Source organism: Mesoplodon mirus, assembly GCF_964341445.2.
Source record: "Mesoplodon mirus genome assembly, chromosome: 20".
Taxonomy (NCBI): domain Eukaryota; kingdom Metazoa; phylum Chordata; class Mammalia; order Artiodactyla; family Ziphiidae; genus Mesoplodon; species Mesoplodon mirus.
Window position 1 is genome coordinate 624737 of NC_138996.1, and position 16234 is coordinate 640970.

Sequence of the window (16234 nt, forward strand, 5' to 3'; positions counted from 1 at the left end):
TAGTTAGGTTTTTCCTGGTTCCTAGCCTATGTAACTTATTTTCTCTCCCTAGTTCCAGCCATTTAACTTTAGCTTGCAGGCTCAGCTTCATCCTAACCTCTAAAAGAATCTTACATGTAGGGGAAAGAAACTAAAGACCTCTCTTTCAACACTTAGGAACATCAGGCCCTACCCTGACCTGAACCTTTATTCTTAGAGTTAGGGTACTGTCTTGTCCCCTATACCCACTTCCTGCATTTTGAAACCATCAGGTTAACTGAGACATGTCTTGGTGTAACATCCCCAGTTCGTCTACCCCTGAGGCTCTCCTTAATTCTTCCCATTGTCACATTGTGATTTAATTAAATACTGGAATCCCTCAAATCCTTGCATGGTACCTGAGGCCCTATGGGATACTGGTCGATTTTGTTAGTGTCAAGTACTTAGCTGTGTGATTCTCCAAATATCCCTTGCTCCTATATTTTCCACGCGAGCATACTACATACCCATTAAGGCATTGTTTCATCTCATGTTGCACCCACTCCCATCGAGAGGCCTACTCTTTGCTACTTCCCATACTTTCTGGAAACCCTGTTCTGGCCAGGTCTGGATTGTTTTGTGTACCCACCCAAAGCCTGTGTCTTTTAGCAAGCTGGAACTATAAGGCCAACATAGATTTTCTAGTTTCTGATAGATTTATGTCACAATTTGTACATTGTCATGTCTATAGATATTTCTATCAGTTGTACTTTTTGGCCATTACAAGCCTATTGGATAATTTTCATAAATTGCAAAAGAATATTTTATGACTTAGCACCAAATCGACTGTGCCTAATTGTAAGTTTGTACGTTGTGTACGTTGTGCTCACTTGTATCTTTTCTTTATTTAAATAGTACTTTACTAGTATCGTCCCATTTGTAATTATGTGGAAGTTTTCAGAATTGTAAATAAATGCTTGTGGATTGAAACTTGGTTAGACTATGACTGTCCCACATACGTTAAAGGTAGTGATCTTTTTACTCATTCATTCATTATTCATTCAATTATTCATTCAATAATTCTGAGCTTCCTGACTCAGTTTACCCACCTCAAATGGTTGTGAAGATTACTAACAGTGTATGTAAGATACTTCCAGAAATGAAAAACTAAAAAGTAAAACTAACAAAAATCACTTGTTATTATAAATAACAATGGAATTTAGTATGCCATTATACCTTCAGACGTACTGTAGGACATGCTGTTCTTTGCTGTTCCACTTGTGGCAGGACTCACAGGTTTTCTAACAGGTACTTATCCCTATGCCTGCTACTGTGAGGAAATGTTGTACTTGAGCTCCACTCTTATCTCTCTCAGGCTTTTTGTGGTATTGTCTAAAACGTAAATACATACTGTCAACCAACCTCCAGCATGATACCAGCCACATAATGGAAACCCAATAAATGTTTCACTATGAGTGGAGTATAAGTTGATAGAATATTTTTAAAGGTTGATGAGGCAGATTAGATTGATTGAAAATCTTTCAATATTTTAAGTTTGCATCTCTTTCATTCCAGAAATTCTACGTCTAGAAATTTATGTATAGCTCTACACATGTATAAAGAGGTTCACATTGCAGCCTATCTGTAACAGAGGTCAAAAACAAAAAGCAAACAAAATATCCCCAAGCTGAAAACAAGTAAAAGTCCATGAATATTGGACTGGCCATGTAAATTATGTAATGTGACGCAGCTATTAAAGAGAATAGAAGGGATGTATGCAAAAATTGACTGGGAACATCACTATCCAAGACACATTGTAGACTGTGTATACTATACTGCTCTTCTATAAAATACAGGATATCCATTACGTAGAAATACGTACAAGATAGAACAAGTGTGAATGTAAGCATCTGGGAAATATCTGAAAGAACCACACAAGAAACTGGGAGAGTGGGACAACTTTCCTTGTCCCGTACGAGTGGAATTCTGAAGGGTACACACGCGAACTAATGAACGTCTGCTACCAGCCTCCGGCTAAGGAGGGAATTGCAGCCGTCAGAGTCCTCTTCCCTACTGAAGCGTCTCCGTCCGCCGGCGTGGTGACGTCATCTGGGCGGGCCGTGGCGCATGCGCAGTAGAAAGAGGCGCGCGAGCCGCGTGGGCTTGTTCCTGGGCGTTTGTGGCTCTGGGCCGTGTGCTGGCACCAGGGCCGCCGGGTTGGCGACTTTGGCACTCTTGGCGTTGGGTGGTTGGCATGTTGGGGGTGACATGAGCCAGTGGCATCATGCCCGTGTGCACTGGGGTCAGCGTCGCGGCTTTTCCGGACGTTGGTCGGCCAGGAGGAAGGGCGGAAAGCACATCCCGGAAAGGTAATATGCCTCGGCCCCTGGGCGTTGCTGGTGGAGCTCAGAGCCCCTGGGCCTGGGCTTCGTGTCTTGTGCTGTCTGCTGTCACTGTTGCCCCCGGCCGCTGCCCCGTCCGCGCTGTGCTATAGAGGGTATTGGTCGTCTCGCGGCTGAGTTCACAGTGGTTGAAAGGGACAGTGTGAGATGTTCTGATTTGCCCCCACCGTTTTAAAAGGGAGGCTCTGGCCATTTCTCCTCGGGTAAAATGCAGAGGGACTGCTTTTTAAGATGGGACTGTGAGTGTTGTGGACACTCCTTAATTACCAAAATGGAGTCCCCTTCTATTCCTCAAGCTGTGTTGTTTTGGCAGAGAAAATGTGAGTAAGTGGAACTGCAACTAAGTTGAGTGAAAAAACGCACGGGTACTGCCGGATTTTCCATCGAAACAGTTGATTTGTGGTGTCTCTAGGAATTATAAAGGCCATACTGTTGCTTGCTAACCGGTGTCATTTGAGAGATCTACCTCTGTGCGTTCAAATGATTGATTTTGGACTTGGCTCATGTGTGCAGTAAACCCTTTAATTCCCTAAGACCTTCCTTTCCTCCATCTCATAGCCCATTAAGCCCGCTTCAGTTTATCTCCTGAGTTTCTTTTGAATCTGTCAACTCTTCCTCAACATGCTAATACTGAACTTGCCTGTCTGTTGCAATTAGGTCCTAACTCGTGTCCATATTTCTTGTTTCCTTCCAATCCATTCTTCACACAAGAAACCTTAAAAGCAAGTTGGAACATTGCTCATAGTCAGCGCTCAAAACCATTGTTTTGAGAATAGAAAACACACCGTTGGCCTTTAAGACTCTTCTTGGTCTAGAATCCTCTCTGCTTCTCTAGCCCCATCTTGTGCCACTATTGCCCCCACTTTCTTTGCTTCAGATACACTGAATTAACCTTAGTTCTCACTCATCTTACAGAAATCAGTTCAGATATTATTGTTCACTGTGATTCCTAGCATTACGAATTTTATCATCAGGTTTTGTATGAGGACTAAAACACAACTGTGAAGTGGAAGAATTGAGTTCAAACACTTTCAGTCAACATGCATGTATTAATGATACCATTGTAGTCAACACCGGGCTAGGTTGTATCAGGGATACAGAAGGTCTGGCCATCTCTGGGTTTAGATATCCCTTATTTGTGGAGACCTTTGCATTGTTTTGTTGCTTTTTATCTGTTTTCAAGATGGGGAAACAGGAACAAGGGTAGTATAGCTTATTACAAGGTGGGGTTGAATAAGTGGAGCAGCAAATTGCAAAGCAGAAAGAAGAGGGACCTACTATAGAGGGATATGCTTTCCATTTGCAGGGCACATTCATCCTATGCAGGGAAACAGCCTAACATAAAATTTGCCTAACAAAAATATATTAATAGTTGGAAGGACTATCTCCCAGTTGGACAGCGGATGCCTGGGACTCGTTTCATTGCTTTCAAAGTTCCTTTAAAAAAGGTAAGCAAAAGTTATTACCGTATTCTTCCAGAAATCTGAATTCACCATATAGAGCCCTGGCTCTCAACACCGTCATACTCCATTTTGCCTTTTTATAGAAAATACTTTTTAATACCTCCTTTACTATCCAGAAATGGAATTTATAGATAAATACAACCTACTATTGTACTTAATTAAAAAAAAATCCCAACGGAATGCCCTAAGTATAAATAAAGAATAAAGTAATGATTAAGACAGCAATATGTATCTCAGTATGTAAATGTTTGGGTATGACTATACTAGAAATAAAGAAATAGTCAGTTACTTGTACCATGAATGCAATAAAGTATGGACTTCGATTGATAATGGTGTGTCAGTGTTGGTTCATGAATTCTCACCAATGAAGCACACTGGTATGGCATGTTGATAATGGGGAAGGCTGTGTGGGTGAAGGAGAGAGGCTTTAAGTGGGAACTGTGTACTTTTCGCTCAGTTTTGCTGTGAATGTCAAACTGCTCTAAAACTAGTTTAAAAAGAAAGTGTGTTGCTGGCACTTGAATAACCAAACAGATCAATGGAACAGAGTACATAAATAAGCCAAATACATAAAAGAATATTTAGCAGTGAAAGCCATCCTTCATATAGGTAGATGTTCAAGAAGTATTTATTTATGTGTCTATTTACAGGCACTCTGCTTGGAGCTGGCAATCCAGTGGTAGGCAAAATTGATGTGGTCCCTGCCTTCTGGGAATTTACAGCCCAGTTAGGACACCAACATGAAATAAACACACATAGAAATAAATATATAGAAGTGAGCTTATTTTCTTCTGTCTAATCTGTCTGGAAGAAAGGATTATAATATCACTTGTAAATTCCAGAGGAGGAAACATTACTTTGAGTCTCATATGTTAGCATCACAGGGTTTGAATAAATGGATAATATAGTAAAGGATTTTAGACACATGTTCCTTCTTATTTTATTCTTTCTGACAGAGTTTTGAAAAGAATCTTGCTCTAGAAGAATGTTTTTCCCCCTTGCATCTTTTTTAAGAAAATCCAAGAACAGAATGAAGAACTCGGGCTGATAATTGACCTAACGTACACGCGCCGCTCTTCTAAGCCCGAGGTAAATGGAACCCGTAGTTGAAAACGACCTTCTTTCTGATACTGTCATAATTCATAGAAATTCAGTAGTTATCATCTTATGCTAAGGTGAATCCTGGCCTTCTTTTCATGGGTTCAGAAAGGGAAGCTAGTGGTTTCCTTAAATACACATTTGTAATTGCTGTTTCAAAATGAGATGAAAGATATAAATTGAACTATAGTATTTGGCAGTAGGCTGTAGATATGCTGAAGAAATTCTATAAGCTTCCATGTTCTATGTTTTGAAAACGAAGTAAACTTTTAGCAAGAATATTAGTAGCCTAAAAGGAAAGAAAGGTATGTCCATTATGTCTTTAGCAATTATTTGCAGCAGTTGCCGGAGCATGTTTAAGCATCAGGGTAAAAGACAATTGTTCTCAAAGTTTTATGCTTTCTTTTCCTAATACCTTCTGAGAGAGTACAGAAACCCATATATTCTCTTGGCCCATGTAGGACATACCAGTGCAAAAGAATTATCCTTCTTCTGACCTGTTCCATGGCCTTGGGAGACAGTAACACCTAAAGTTTGTTAATATTTGTATAGCCATTTAGAAAGTTCTTTCATATCCATTGACTTAGTTAATCCTTACAACAATCCTTTGCTGTTGAAGTGGAAGTAGTACTGAGATCTCCTTCTGAGTGCTTACTCTGCACTAAGCTCAGAGGATAGACAACTACAGTTACTAATTTTACAGACGATGAAACTGAGTCTCGGACAAGGAAGAACTGAAATTTCAACTCAGTTATTCCTCTTTTTTTTTTACTGTGGTAAAATATACATAAATCATATTTATTTTAACCATTTATAAATATGCTGTTCAGTGGCATTAAATACAGTCACAGTGTTGTGTAACTATCACCACTGTCTATAACCCAAACTTGTTCATCATCCTCAACAAAAACTCTGTAACCGTCCAACAGTTACAACCCCATTTTCCCTCCCACCAGCCCTTAGTAACCTCTATTCTATTTCCTGTGTCTATGAATTTGCCTCTTCTAGGTACCTCGTGTAAGTGGAATCTACAATATTGATCCTTCTATGTCTGGCTTATTTCACTAAGCCTAGTGTTTTCAAGGTTCATCCATGTTATAGCATGTAACACAGTGCCATTCCTTTTTTGCCTTAATAAATCCCACTGTGTGTATATACCGTATTTCGTTATTCATCGGTTGATTGACACTTGGGTTGTTTCCACCTTGTAGCTATTGTGGATCATGCTGCTGTGATCATTGGTGTTCAAATATTTGTTCCAATCCCTGCTTTCAGTCCTTTTAGCTGTGCCGTGTAGGTAGTAGCAGAGTTGTTGGATCGTATGGTACCTCTACGTTTAACATTTGAGAAACTGCCAAAGGGTTGTCTACAGTGTCGTCTTGTTTTTAAACAATTATCAGAAATTTTAAACATATACAAAAGTATACAAAATACTGTAAATTTTCCCTGTATACCCGTGAACTCATCCAGCTTTAATATTTACCAACTGATGGCTGTCATGTTTTATCTATACCCCCACCTGTTTCACCCCATTCCATGTTATCTTGAAGCAGCTCCGAGACAACATGTAATTATACCTATACATTAAAAAAAATATTTATTTATTTATTTATTTATTTACTTATTTATTTATTTATCTATCTTTGGGCTGTGTTCGGTCTTGGTTTCTGTGCGAGGGCTTTCTGTAGTTGTGGCAAGCGGGGACCCCTCTTCATCACGGTGCGTGGGCCTCTCACTATCGCGGCCTATCTTGCTGTGGAGCACAGGCTCCGGATGCGCAGGCTCAGTAGTTGTGGCTCACGGACCTAGTTGCTCCGCGGCATGTGGGATCTTCCCAGACCAGGGCCCGAACCCTTGTCCCCTGCATTGGTAGGCAGATTCTCAACCACTGTGCTACCAGGGAAGGCCCACCTATACATATTTGGTATGTATATTTAAAATATAGGACTTTTATTCCTTAATATCATTTTTTAATAGTAAATACCCAGTGAGTGCTCAAATTTGCAGTTGTCTCCTAAATGTCATAAAAAAATTGTTTTTAAGAATTTTGAATTAGATCCAAATAAGGTGCACACTTTGCCGTTGATTGTTAGGTCTCTGAAGTCTTATTTAATCTATAGGTTCTCCCTCCATGTCTTTCTCACTTTTTTTTCCTCCTTGAATTTTATTTTTAAAGAAAGCAGGTAATTTGTCCCATGTAGATTTTGATGGTTACATTCCATGTGTTGCTAACCTATTCTTCAGTCCTTTTATTTCCTGTAAATTGGTAGTTGATCAGAATGAAGCTTGCATGTTTTGTTTTGGCAAGACAGTTTCATAGGTGATGATGTGTTGTTCCATGGAGACTTATAGTTTTCTATTTCTGTGATATTAGCAGTCACTGATGATTCATACCTACATCCATTAATTCAGTTGAGGCTTCCAAAAATGGTGGGGGCTTCCCTGGTGGGACAGTGGCTGAGAGTCCTCTTGCCAATGCAAGGGACACAGGTTCGTGCCCCAGTCCGGGAAGATCCCACATGCCGCAGAGTGCCTGAGCCCATGAGCCTTGGCTGCTGGGCCTGCGTGTCCGGAGCCTGTGTTCCACAATGGGAGAGGCCACAACAGTGAGAGGCCCACGTATCTGAAAATTAAATAAATAAATAAAATGGTGAATTCTGTTTTTCTTTTTTTCACTTATTAGCTGGGTATATTTCTATAAGGAGAAGATTCCCCTCATCAACTATTTGTTTGCCCAGTTGGAGAGGCATGATTCTCTTCTTTGATTTAACAGTTTTCAAAATAATGAGTTGATGGACAAATATCCTCCAGTGGTGACCAATTTTTTAAATTTATTTATTCATGTCACTGTGGACTCCGCTACAGTTACTATTCTAACTGAGGCCCTATGTTTGACCAGTTGGAGCTTTCAGTGACTCCTGAGTCCTTTTGACATGACATCAGTTATTTCTAGACTTTTTCAGTAGTCAGAGCTAGGCAATATGTATGTTTGTTGCTAATATTTCTAAAATGTGTCGTAGGTTCATACTGCTACTTTCCATTTAAATTCAGAACTAGAGAATTTTCACTTATCCTTTTCTGTCTTCTATTGATAGTCTACTTTCTCCCACCCCAAGAATACCAGTTCTCAACACTGCCTGAAATTTGCTCTATTTCCTAATTCGAATCCAAGTTCTTCTGAATCTATTCTACTATTCTACTTAGATCACAGCCTCTGTATGGCCCCTGAAATGTAAGATAGAACATAAATGTAGGTAGAACTGTTTATATCATTCTGAGTTACATGTGCATTCATTCACATAGATTTGCTTTTCGTTTTTCATGCCTAGTAACTGTCCATTCTGCAGTTTTAATGAAAATCAAGTGATACTTACTGGTTAAAGCAGCTTTGGAGAAAATGGCTCTTATCAGAATGACTGACATACTAAGTTTAATGTCCTCTGTTGGTTTATATTCCGCCTTCTCTAATTAATTTTTTATTCTTTCCCTACAAAGGAAATAATACATATTTTCATGGTTTTGCCTTATAGGACTTACCAGAAACTATTCCTTATTTAAACATTTGTACAATTGGGCATCCGGTGCCAGATGATGACACTATTATTAGATTTCAATGTGCTGTTAGTGGATATCTGAAAGAAAATAAAGATAATGGCGAGTTCTTTTTGTTTTGTTTTTTTTCCCTTTACCTGAACTTTGGTATGCATTTTGAGTGGGGTTGGGATTTTTAACATTTTTAATAGTTGTGACATTAGGCCTGTTGTGTTTGGTAACATGAAGGTGGAAATGTCAGATGGTGCTAATACAGTTTGGTGTTTTTCCTGTTTATGGTCACAAACAATTTAGTTTAGTTTGGAAAGTGATTTTTGTGAGAAATATGAACTGAACTAGCTTACTTATCTCTTTTTTAAACATTTGAATGGAAAAGACATAAAAAAATAAAAATGTTCTTTTGTCCTATTTATTGGTTGAGAGGTGGAAGAAAAGGTTAAGACTCTCAGGTTCTTAGCGTATATAAAAGAGAAAACATAAAGCAAAAGTTCGGAGTGGGACAGATCCCTAGAAGCCAAACAAAGCAGAGTGGACCAGAAGAGTGGCTTCCTCATCGTATGTGTTTAAGATATTTTTGCTGCTTTTATACTTTGGGTGCAGGTGAGGAAGAACGCTACGACCTCTTATTCTTATCTTGACAGACAGGAAGAACTTAAAAGGCTGGTGTTTTCTTGTTTCTGCTTTAAGATGTACTCTCTTGATACTAGGTCTTAATAGCGTCCTTGCCTTTTTCTACCATCTAACTGTCAGAAGGAACATGGTATTTGCCATGTTTTAAGACTGAGGTATCTTTTGTCTTTGGATCACCACTGACCCACAAGAGAAAGTGTTCGTTTTTTCCTTTCTAAATTTAGCCTGAGGAGTGTTCACTTTATTAAATAAACCTAACAGACAGTACATATTCCATATATATAAAAAATGATAAACACATACATAAAACAGGGAGTAGCGAGAAGGAATAGAGATAGAGGTGGGAAGATAGTGGATAGGAGGTGAGAAAGAGAGGGAGAGACTGGAATTTCAAGATAAATTTTCATTCTATAAGCTGGTTGCTTAATGCAGGTCCTAGCTCTTAAATATCTTAAGCCCTATTCACAGATCTTCCCTGTACTTTAGCTTTTAAACTTGAGAGACTTGGCCTTGCCTGTGATATCCAGGGTGTCTAGAAAGGAGGCAAATTTTCTGATTTGTGTAAACCGTAGTCACAGAAATGTGACCTCTTAAGATGTTAGGGTGCAGCTGCCGGCCTCCTCACTTCCTCCAGGCTCCTTTGTGTGTGTTCTGTGTGATCCGCGTGAGCTAGAAGATCCTTACAAGTGCATGAGAGCACGTTTGTCAACCTTGATTGTTCACATGTTATACCAAGTGTAGTCCATTGCATATGCTGACTCCTCTGTGGGTCTTCTGCATGCAGTGGGCTAACTTCACCATGCTCTCTGCCATTGCAGTCTCAGGACCTTAGTTATGATCCACTGGTGGCTTCCTCTGCTATAAGCCCCTCCCACAGATGGCAGGCTCACTGATAATGAGGAGGAGACGATACTATCCACTCCCTAGAATTCGAAGAGACTCCGAAAATAAATTGTTTTAGTAAACACTGAGAGCCTTATAGGTTTGTTGTTCGGGCACGGGGATACAGAGGTGACTAGAAGTCTTTGTTCAGTAGCAACTTAGAGTTATGTAGGAAGATAAACATGTAGTGACTCTAAGTGGGTTAATTATCATAAAAGAATCAAGTGCAGCAGGAATATAGAGGAGAAACTGAGGAAGGCCTGACTGAGGAGACAGCGTTTGAGCTGAGCTTCGTGGAAGAGGATTTTGCTGGAATGAGGAAAGGACAGCTGAGCTATTGCGAACAGGTAGCAAAGGCACAGGGCTTGAACTTGTGCTCTGGAGGGGCAGCCTCTTGTGTGACTAGAGGGTAGTGTGAAAGGGCAAGGAATTCATACATTCCTTTACACCAAATATTTATAAAACACCTTCTAAGTTGAAGGCACTGTTCGAGGCAGTAGGAACAGAACCAAGTTCTTGCCCTTCTGTACTTTACATTCTAGTGCGGGAGAGAGATGAGTAAATAAGTAAATATGTGGAATGTCAAGTGGTGGTAAATGCTTTGGAGAATAGAAAAACAAGAAGAAGAGGTGAGGGAATGTGGTAGGTGATCAGGGAAGTCCCCTCTATTACGATGTCGATTGAGCAGAGCCTTGAAGTGAGAAAAGAGCCATTGGATATCAGGGAGAGTGGAGATGGTTTGGGAGGGTATGTTCTGAAGCAGAAGGAATAGTAGGTGCAAAGTCCCTGAGGCACGACGGTGCTTGGCATGTTTGAGGAATAGTACGGAGGCCAGTGTGGCTGGATAGGGGAAAGTGAGTGAGGGCAGAGCAGTGGAGAGTGGCATCAGGGAGGCTGGCAGGGGAAAGGAGGGAGGTGGATGATGTAGGTCCTTGTAATTTAGTTTGAACTTATCATTCAGTTGGAGAGACAGACTGGTATTTGTTTATAAAGAGTTCTCAATGTTGTGCTAAAAACTTGGGCTTTATTCTGTGCTAAGTTAAGATATTTAAGGAACAGAGCAATCCAGCCAAGTTTCTATTTTAGAAAGGTAACATCTTCCATGTGGAAGATCAGTTGAAATAGAAGTGATTGTTAGAATTGTAGGGCGGTAGTAATCCAGGCAGGAGATGACGAATGCCATGCACCACGTAGTCACAGACATACCTTTTGCAGAGATCAGCTACTTGTTGTTGTTTTTTATTTACTTCCTCATATAATTTTATTAAGTGCTGGTCCACGAAATACTGTGGCATAGTTGGAAAAATGTGAGACTCGATTCTAGTCTCTTTTCTGTTTGCCTGCTGTGCAGCTTAGGCTTACGTCTGAAGCCTTACTTTTTCATTGTGAAATAAGCACGGTGCTACTCACCTGAGACCTGCTCAGGCACGTAGACCCATGGCAAGTGAGGAGCAGTGAATGAGAGAAGGAATGGAGGTGCTTTGGGACCCCAAGAGCCCTTCAGAAACTGTTTGTTCTTTTTAATATTGAGCATGAAATGTGAAGGCATTCCATTTCTTTCACTCAAAAACAAATTCTATTCTTCTGATAGCCTGTTTTTTTTCCACTCCATTTTACTATAGTCAAATCAGTTCCTGATGGACATTCTCCATTCCATACAATTGCATCTGATTGGAGGCTATGCAAAAATTCCAAAACACAATGAATTTTGACTTTATAGTACTTAATTCATTATAGTATGTTCTTGCAAAAACACTCTTTTCTTCAGAGTTTTTCCTTTTCAGGATAGTGGTCGTGTTGTGGTAACTAATAAAGGCTACTCTTCAGAAAATTGTATAACTTGTTTTTAGTGTTTCTACTTTGCTTACTTAATTCCATATTCCCTTTTTATATACAGACTTATTGGTGTCCACTGTACCCCTGATTTAAACAGGACTGGCTACGTCATCTGCAGGTGAGTGGCCAACCCCAAGAGGCAGACCATGTTTAAATTGTTCTGTTTACAGTAGTAATGTAAGTTAATGTAAGCTGAATGCAAAAAATGCAGTCAGAGAAATGTATGAAGTGGAAGGCAATTTTGCCCCCTACTCAGAGGTTATGACCAGTAATAATTTAGCACATATTTTTGAGACATAAAAAATCCAGATATAAGCATATACAATGGTCCCTTGGTATCTGCAGAGGATTGTTTTTAGTACTCCCCATGGATACCAAAATCCTCGGATGCCCAAGTCCCGTAATGTAAAATGGTGTAGTATTGTCGGCCTTCCATATCTGTAGGATATGAAACCGTTGGATATACAGAACTGACTGTACATGTGATTTAATGGTATAGTATTTAGACATTCTGGTTTATAATTTAATATATGGTGGACATCTTCCTATGAAAATATTTGGAGACCTCAATCTTATTTATTTATTTATTTATTTATTTATTTATTTATTATTTTTTTCCTCCAAATTTGCTTTAGGTAGTTGGATATAAATTAATGAACAAAAACTTAAGCAAGATATATGTAAGAATTTAATAGAACCTGATACTCTGATTCTTTCAGTTTTTCTCAAACTCATCATGGGGCTTGTAAGAAAATTAACCAACATGGACACTACTACAGTTGAATGTCCAATCCTTAAGTGCTCATGACATACCAAATTCTTCAATAATGCACTTATGAAGAACCCTTCAAGAGACTTGTGTTTTGTATGTAGAAAAGTGTTGATTTCTTTGAGGAGTGAAGCATTCAGCTTTAGTGGATAAATCCTTGTTAGGCTGAGGCAATCATTATCATACCCCTCTTTGCCATAAATTGTCTTATGAATGGTCATATCAGTCTGTTTTGGCAAATGAGTAATAAGGGGAAGGCTGTTATTGTGCTTATGAGAATGATATTTTTCTCTGAAAAAAGATAAATATGCATTAGGAAAATGACCATTTGGACTCTTTTTTTGCTTCCTCCTTGTTTTGTTAGAATATGATCCTTGGTTTTACAGCAGCCATCTTGTGACCCTGAGATGATCGTATGCCAATAAGGACAAATGGTAGATTAGAAAGAACCAGCAAAGACAGAAAAGAGCACCATCAATAGTAACAACAATCACAGCAAAAGAATAATGGGACCTTAACTTGTGGAGTTCCTATAAAGTAAAAAATAAATGCTCTATGTTTATTCTTAAAAACAAGAACTATGCAAGCAAGCTTAAAACTACTTTTTTTGTGTGCCAGTGTTATAAAATGTAGCTATTAAGTAAAACCTTGACCGAGATGCCAGCAACTTCAGGAAAGAATTTGGATGGGGGAAGCAGAATGTTATCTCACTTAGGAAAAACAACCACTGTCTTTATGCTAATCCTTGACACAGAATTAAAACCTATATAGGTGCTGTAACACTTTACATAAATCCTATATACTGGAGCAATAACAAGATCTAAATACAATTATATTTTTAAACCTTGGGTGAAGGCTTTCCATAAAAATAGCATCCTAATTTTCCCCCTAAATTTCTAAACTATCACGTACTTTTCCCCAACATCTGCAGCCGTTCAGGAATTTTTAGGAAACTTTCATGCATGATCTTAATTCCTAATCCCCGGCTCTTTGGGCTCAAAGACAAAAGATCAAAACCACCAAAAATGATGGTTCTCTTGAAGTCAGGTGAGAGACACTGACTCAGTTAGACTCGTAGGACAAAAGCAGTGCTGCATCAACTGTCTCCATGCAGGAGGGGCACGTAAGGGATCTCATCAGCCAGTCATCTGTACAGCCCAGGTGATCTGCATACACAGCAGAAATCAAACTGGGTTCTCGTAAGCAAAGTCCATCATACAGATCACACAGTCCCGGATCTTGGTTTAATATTGGTTTTATTTTATTGATTGATTTTTTCTTGTTTGTTTGTGCCGGGTCTTAGTTGCAGCCACTGGGCTCCTTAGTTGTGGCATGCAAACTCATAGTTGCGTCATGCGTGTGGGATCTAGTTCCATGAACAGGGAATGAAGCCAGGCCCCCTGCATTGGGAGTGTGGAGTCTTTAGCCAGTGCACTACCAGGGAAGTCCCCCGGATCCTTTCTTCTGATCCATTTCTTCCAGGGTCATAAACACCTTTAGGCTGATGCAGTGTGAGGCCTATTCTTTGAGCTATCCTATTTGGTTCCTGTCAGCTGAGTTGCTAGGGGAGCCTGGCTAGGTGTTGAATGATAGACCAAAACTGGAACTTGATCCAGATATGGCAGCAGCAGCTCCTGACCCAGCTCTGTCCCCTTGCCAAAGCTAGCCCAGTCGGACTGAGACTTGTGAGGCAGCGAGATGTCATCTGAAGTGGGGGACTTATGGCACTTCCTCATCTTCCAGGGCTTGAGTGTGTGTTCCGTGTGCTGTTTTGACAGTCTTCCAACCTCATTCTTTTTTTTTAAATTAACTAATTAATTAATTATTTAAAATTTATATTTGCATTTTAAACATTTATTTATTTTTTATGCAGCAGGTTCTTACCAGTTATCTAGTTTTTACATATTAGTGTATATATGTCAATCCCAATCTTCCAATTCATCTCACCACCACCGAACCCCGCCCTGCCCCACTTTCCCCCTTTGGTGTCCATACGTTTGTTCTCTACATCTGTGTCTGTATTTCTGCCTTGCAAACCGGTTCTTCTGTACCATTTTTCTAGATTCCACATATATGCATTAATATACAATATTTGTTTTTCTCTTTCTGACTTACTTCACTCTGTATGACAGTCTCTAGGTCCGTCCACGTCTCTACAAATGACCCAATTTCGTTCTTTTTTATCTCTGAGTAATATTCCATTGTATATACGTACCACTTCTTCTTTATCCTATTATCTGTCGATGGGCATTTAGGTTGCTTCCATGGCCTACCTATTGTGAATAGTGCTGCCTTGAACACTGGGGTACATACGTCTTTTTGAATTATGGTTTTCTCTGGGTATATGCCCAGTAGCCGGATTGCTGGATCATGTGGTAATTCTATTTTTAGTTTTAAAGGAACCTCCATACTGTTCTCCGTAGTGGCTGTATCAGTTTACAATCCTACCAGCAGTGCAAGAGGGTTCCCTTTCCTCACACCCTCTCCAGCATTTGTTCTTTGTAGATTTTCTGATGATGCCCATTCTAACCGGTGTGAGGTGATACCTCATTGTAGTTTTGATTTGCATTTCCTTAATAATTAGTGCTGTTGAGCAACTTTTCATGTGCCTCTTGGCCATCTTGGAGGCCGTCTCTATGTCTTCTTTGGAGAAATGTCTATTTAGGTCTTCTGCCCATTTTTTGATTGGGTTGTTTGATTTTTTAATAGTGAGCTGCATGTCCTATTTATATATTTTGGAGATTAATCCTTTGTTGATTCGCTTGCAAATATCTTCTCCCATTCTGAGGGTTGTCTTTTCATCTTCTTTACACTTGCCTTTGTTGTGTAAAAGCTTTTAAGTTTCATTAGGTCCCATTTGTTTACTTATTTATTTTTAATGCTGCATTGTTCCTTTGCTCACGGATGAACATATAAAAGTCAGAAGTTTTTGATATTATAAAACATGAAAGTAATGAACATTCCTGTGTGAGCACTATTCAATATATATGCTTTGTCTCAGTTTACTTCATTCAGAATGGAACTTCTGCATGATAGAGTTTATGTCCTTATGCTTTTGGTGGATGTTGCTACACTGTACCCGTTTATGGTTGTTCATGCAGGAAATACTTATTGAGCATGTGTTATGTTTAAGCACTGTGCTGGGTGCTAGCAAAAAGACTTGTGAAATTTTGTGAGTGAAGAGACTTGACCTGCGCTTTGTGAATTCTAACAGTCCAGAGAGGGAATAGATATTCAAGAATCATACTCTGCATGTAAAATACAACTCTGACAAGTGCCAAGGAGAAGAACATGGTACCATGAGATCATATTTTAGGGAGGACTTGATCTCATCATGGAGATTAGAGAAGGTTTATTTACAGATGTTTCAGCTGATATCTGAAGGATGAGTAGGAATTAACCAGATAGGGACGTTGTGGAGAGATTTCTGAGCATAAGGAACAGCAAAAGACCCTATAAGAGGAAAGCATATGCTGTGTTGGAGGAACTGGCCTGGAAGGTGGGGCTGTTGGGGGAGCATGTGATTATAATGGAGCTACAAGTGTGCGGTAGGAGCTCAATTGTTCAGGCTTATGTTTAAGGTTTCAGACTTTAAGAGTAATAGAAAACAACTGAACTTTTTTTGTTGAAGGTGAGTGTGTGGA

General features: G+C 39.5%; 2 pseudogenes across 2 annotated transcripts in view; one reads left to right on the forward strand and one right to left on the reverse strand.

The window, feature by feature from the left end:
- The first annotated feature begins 2183 nt into the window (after positions 1-2183).
- Positions 2184-16234, forward strand: part of LOC309795883 (RNA/RNP complex-1-interacting phosphatase-like) — a 79244-nt pseudogene continuing 65193 nt past the window's right edge. Inside the window, exons 1-4 of the transcript in view lie at positions 2184-2327; positions 3733-3808; positions 4780-4912; positions 8452-8579. The product of the transcript in view is annotated as an RNA/RNP complex-1-interacting phosphatase-like (transcript). The remainder of the gene's footprint in view (positions 2328-3732; positions 3809-4779; positions 4913-8451; positions 8580-16234) is intronic.
- LOC309795851 (RING finger protein 11-like) lies at positions 13653-14326 on the reverse strand (annotated as a pseudogene). The gene is made up of 2 exons: positions 14047-14326; positions 13653-13828 (listed from the first exon to the last, which is right to left on the reverse strand). The product of its transcript is annotated as an RING finger protein 11-like (transcript).